This window comes from Nylanderia fulva, unplaced genomic scaffold, assembly GCF_048542155.1.
Source record: "Nylanderia fulva isolate GAGA-0341 unplaced genomic scaffold, ASM4854215v1 Scaffold553, whole genome shotgun sequence".
Lineage (NCBI taxonomy): Eukaryota > Metazoa > Arthropoda > Insecta > Hymenoptera > Formicidae > Nylanderia > Nylanderia fulva.
In genome coordinates this window covers 61,422-67,421 of record NW_028190647.1, presented here as the reverse complement: position 1 = coordinate 67,421, position 6,000 = coordinate 61,422, and the positions used below count along the sequence as shown (strand labels likewise).

Here is a 6,000-nt window from a genome sequence, read left to right as displayed (position 1 = left end):
TCAGTGTGTGCTTTCTCGCCCCGGATTTATAAATCTAACATGGCCGCGGTGAAGCTCAGGACCCTTAAGTAATTCAATAAATAATTAAAATATCTATTAAGTTAAAGAATTTATAAAATTTTAATTTAATTTATAAACCAAGATAAGCATTTTGATCACCAGTAAATTTTGAAAAACAAGATAAAAATTTAAAATCGACCAACTGGCTAAGGTGTTAAATTTTAAATTTATTAGCAACGTTAATTTATAAATTTTCTTTTAAATTTTTTTTATAAGTGCATATATTTTTTTTTTGTTTGTAAGACCATTACTGCATCAATTATTCGTTGCAATTCGCCCTTCGCTGTTTTTTCAATTTTTCCTTGTTAATCTTTTGAACATCGAGTGGTACTTTTGTATCATAATTGGGTACAGCTAAATCTTGTTTTAAATTTCTGTAAGTTCAATTATTGTCCTTCCTTTTTTTAAGTTTTTCTAATTCTTTTCTTTGGATCAATTAAACCCTATAAAATATTTATATTAACCCATTATATTATATATATATATATATAATATCTATATATATATATATATAAAATATAGGACATACCACCTACATGCATGTACAATTGTGTATTATATTATATATATATATATATATATATAAAATTTTGCACATACATACATACATACAACATATAATATATACAGGATGTTTTATTTAAGTGATACAGTCTATTATTTTAAAAAAAAATTTTTTTTGAGAAAAATGTTCCATATAAAAGTTGTAGGATGATGTTTTTCGAGTTTATAGAAATCAAGTTTTCTTAAATAAAAACCCCTATTTTTTACATACATTGATTTCTTCCATAATATTTGAACGTAAAAAGTTAAAAGATTTTTAATGACCCAAAAAATGAATAATTTTCAAGATATTTTATAATTTAAAGTGATATAATTTTATATGAACTATGAAATCTCGTAAAATATTCATTTTCCGTAATTTTACCTAATACTTTTATGCACAAAATAATGAGAGATCAATTATAAAAAAAACTGTTAATTTCTAAATGATTTTGAACAATATTCAAAAGCAATTTTAAGTCGCAATATTATGTTCCCTTTAAACCTTACAATTTTTGTCACATTTTTTCTAAAGAAGTTTCATTTAAGATACAAGTTGCGCGATTCGCGCGCGAAAAAAATTTTGCTCCGCGAGTGTATAATTTTTAAATTTAACCAAATTTCAATTATATACAAACTCTAATTCTTATTGCACAATAAATTTTTATTATGCACAAAATTTAATTTTAATTGTAATTATATACATAATTTAATTCTTGAATTTCTATTATGCACAAAATTTTTTAATTTCGCCGTATTTCTATTATGAAATAACTGAAATTGTCCTTATAGAAATTTGACAAATAAAAATTATGTACATAATAAAAATTTGGGAATTCAATTTATGTATATAATGGAAATCAAAAATTAAAATTATGTACATAACTTGATTCCCAAATTTCTATTATGTACATAATTTTTTTTTGTCGAATTTTATTGAATTAATTCAGTTATTTACATAATAAAATACGGCAAATTAAAATTATGTACATAATTTTAATTCTTGAATTTTAATTATGTACATAATTTGTTTCATCAAATTTCTATTGTGTACATAATTTTTATTCTTGAATTTTTAATATGCTCATAATTTAATTCGCCAAATTTTATTAGGTACATGATTAAATTCCTCATTTTCATGAAGTACAATAATTTTAATTGCCAAATTTTTCCATATAAACATATAATTCTAATTCGCCTTTATTTCTTTTATGTACTTTAATTTAATTTTCGAATTTTCCTTTACAAATGATATATATAATTCTTTCTAATTTATATTTTTTTTAAACTGAAAAAACCACTGAACAAATTAAAAAATAACAATTATACACAAAATCCTTTATAATTCAAAACTTTCAATCCCACTACCTCGATACATACAACTGTCAAAATATGCAATGACAAAGGCTCACGAAGTAAACGCAACGATAAAACCAATCGACATCGCGGATTAAAGGCAACAATATACAAAAAATCCTTTATATTCATAACTTTCATACACAAACCCCCTCGATATATACAACTGTCAAAATATGCAATAACAACGGCTCACGAAGTAAACGCAACAAAAAAAAAACCAATCGACATCGGGGATTAAAGGCAACAATACACTTCGAGACTTTCGAGACTTCGATAAATAAAAACATGCCTTTTTAGAAATAGTAAAATTTGACTGTATCACTTAAAATGAAAATACTTTCTGTATTAATATATGTATATTTACATAATAATTAATGTAACAATATAGAATATTAATTACCTTAAGTAAGAGATGCACTTGAACTTTATCACTTATAGTGATAATAGCACATCCTCCTACGGGAGTTGATGCTAAGAGTAGAATATGCAAGAGTTTTCTATGAGTAATTTTTTATGAAAAATCATCGCTTTTAAACTGAATTGTTACATACGAACGTATGCTTCAGTTTCACTTATTAGGTAATTGTAAGTTGCCGCGGTTGAATCTAATACTCTTGATTATTTTGCACAAAATCAAGTTTTTCTCAATCTCCTCATTTTTCCAACAGCACTGAAACATACATATATCTAATGTGTGTTATGGCTGGAATTAATATTTTAATTAATTTAGTATAAAATCTAAATATTACCTCGGAACTATGGATATGGGCTTTCGCATATGCTTGGATATTTTGTATTTTATGAGGTAAACGTTGGTAGAGTTCTTTGTTATAAATGGCATAAATGGACTCAATAAACGTAATCCTACATCTAAGTTTTAAATAATACTTTTGTGCCGTCCCAAATTTTCGATTTTATTCTCACTTTGAAATATAGGTTTAAGATATTTTCCCAAAAATGTGTTAGTTTTTTTAATTGTGTATATAAAAATATCTATTTTATTATGCATAAGTTTAATATTAAAAAAATGTTACTAACCAAATAAATATCGCACAAGTCTATAACCATAAATTGTAACATGTAGAAGTAGCTAATGCAAAATCATATTGTGCTAATGCTTCACAAGATTCTGGCAAGCATAACTGAGTCGTGATAACATCCATAAAACTACATTTGTCTCATATCCAGTCAGCTATTATGAGAAATAAAAAAATATGTAAATGTTAAAATTTTTGTATAAAATAAAAATTTTTTTCTATTTAATTATTTTATATTTAAACAAAAGTTACCATAACGTATCATTATTTTTTGACATGTATATGTAAGTTGTTTGGGATTATTTTATTTTGTTCCACACGAAATCTAGTTTTTTCTTCATCCGTAAAGGGTTTCCATATGATTATACCAACGTTTAAGATGGGAAATAATTGCAAAATTTAAAATTTAACTCTTTAATATTTGGCAAACTTTCGAGTCAAGTTGCGAGGGTGTTATAACCCCTCAAAATATGAATAAATTTCTAAATAAATTTTCTAGCGCCTCTTGTACACAGGATTCATTCAAAGCTGTGATACCACTTGCCATCAACCAATCATGTATGCAAGCAGCATTATTGTTATTTCTAAATAAAAGTTCAATTAAATATTTTATTTTCTATGATTAGAATTGGGGACTGATTTTTTTAACAAAAATATTCAAGTTTACCATATCATTTGCATATCTTTAAACCGACTAAATAGCTAAGTGCAAATTTTGGGAGCATTCCTTTTGTTGCAGAAAAAACAAACCCTTCACGGATATATCGAGATTTATATCTCTTCCTTGATAGTATAAGCACAGAGAGCGAATCGCAAAGCACTGTACCACATTCAGAAGCCTTGCGGGTAATACGCCTTGACCTTTCGAGCTCGTTCCCCTTCTTTTGGATCTAAATTCGAATCCAGCAGTTGTTTTTGAAGATCCGAAATATTGTTTCGTAATTAAAAATATTATAGAAAATAGCATATAAACATAAATATAAAACAAAAAATATTAAGTTTTTTCCAGAACATTACACTACTTTTTATTTTATGTTTTTTTGGAACAGTCGAATTAAATTTTTAGATGTGAAAAAGAAATAAAAAATTTCATACATACTTTAAAGATATTCCTTTAATTACATCCTGGGTCTATTAATTTCCCAAAGATTTTTCTCATTTTTTTCTTCCTGTGCATCTCTCACCATGCATGTAGATTACTTCTCTATAAAAATATTTTTATTTTATTGATACAAGTCCCATTTTTTAACTTTCACACATAACCCCCTCTTCCTCTTTTTTACAAAAAGTATGCAAAGAATGTTATAACTTATAACATACTTGAAAGGTAATTGTCCCAACAGTTTTTGACCCATAAAAACCATCCTAGCTACCCAAAAGAAAAGTATATCATGGCCAGTTTCCAATAATGTACCTGGATAGAATGTCTTGAGCTCAGGGGTCTAAAAATATCCTAGCTAATATATTAAAGCTATGTATATATGTGGGGTTTTTTTTAATAAATAACGCGAATTTTGCTGAATATAATTTAACAATAAATATTTTATACAAGTTAAAAGATTTTTGAAGGGGAAAAAGTTAAATATATTTTGAATTTTAAGCGTCATTTTTAAAATTTTTTTAAAAATCCAGCTAGTTTTTTTGTTTTTTTTTAAATGGAATCACACTAATTTCTTTATGTGAATCAATTCTTTGCAATATTTGGAAATAAAAGTTACAAGAGTAAGAGGACCAAAAGTAAAAGTTTACAAGAATTTTGTACTAATAGGGATACAGTTTTAATCTTTTAACGTTATAATAAATACAATTTTATTTTTAACATAACTATAAAAATATTTTATAAAAATGTATTATAATACTATTCATTTTCCGTTTATTTTTACTTCAAGATTTTTCCCAAAATAATAAAAAAAATCAATTAGTGTGTGTGTAAAAAATCATTAAAAAAAGTATCCAATTTGCAATTTTTTAAAAATAAAGTTTTGACCTTTACAGGGACCTTGAAATCTTAAAATGCTCTTGATTTAAAATTTAAGATTATCAATTTTTTTAGTCCGAAAACTTTTAACTTTTGTATAAAAAATTTCATTACGGGCTATAATTTTAACAATATTTACTTATTAATTAAAATAGAACATTCGGTAGGGTTTATTATTTACTTTTAATTTCATAAATAAATGTGCATAATTTTGTTTTGAAATTGAAAATTCAGACTATAAGTGATATACATACTTCATCCGGCCACCCAAAAATAGAGAACGGAAAAAAGAGCAAAGAGAACCAAGTATCTAATACATCAGGATCTTGTTTCACAATAATATCATCTATGTTTAACACCTAATTTCTTGCTCCCTTGTCTCTAGTTTCCCAGCTTCAGAGGGGCGCACTTATCCAATATTCATCTGCCTGTATGAAATCATATCTCTGATTAATTAACAATATGATTAAAAGAGGGATGTGCAAATTTTAAAGCTATTTCTCATAATTTTTGTATTCAGAGTGTATACTCAATTCTTAGAAATAAATTTCTGAGGTTCCTTGATTTTCCAGGAAATTTTGTTCAAAATTCCAGGTAAAATTAACGTATTTTAAATAAATTTAGACTACATTTGAAATAAGTTAATTGTTATATAAAAATTTTTTACATAACGAAGTATTTTTATATAATGTAATATAGTATTATATTATAATAAAATATATTTTAATTATACTTTATATAAAACTAATAAATTTTATATTCTTGAAACTATATTTAAAATCAAAGGAGCAATTTATTAAAAATTCCCTGGTTTAAATCAAATTCCTTTGATAATTCCAGGATTTTTCAAGGTAGAACAAAATTCTCTGAGTTATTCTACATTTTTCAGAGAGTATACACCCTGGAATTATTTCTTAAAAATTTAAACCTCGTTTTGTATCCACATGAAAATTGTACTTTTAACTGAAATAAGCAGGAAGCGAGGACCCCCACCAAAGCTGACGCGAAATACACCAATCTCGA

At 25.5% G+C, this 6,000-nt stretch overlaps 1 pseudogene; it reads right to left on the bottom strand.

Annotated features, from left to right (window-relative positions):
- Positions 1–269: 269 nt before the first annotated feature.
- On the bottom strand, positions 270–4,363 carry LOC146721087 (valine--tRNA ligase-like; annotated as a pseudogene).
- Positions 4,364–6,000: the final 1,637 nt, after the last annotated feature.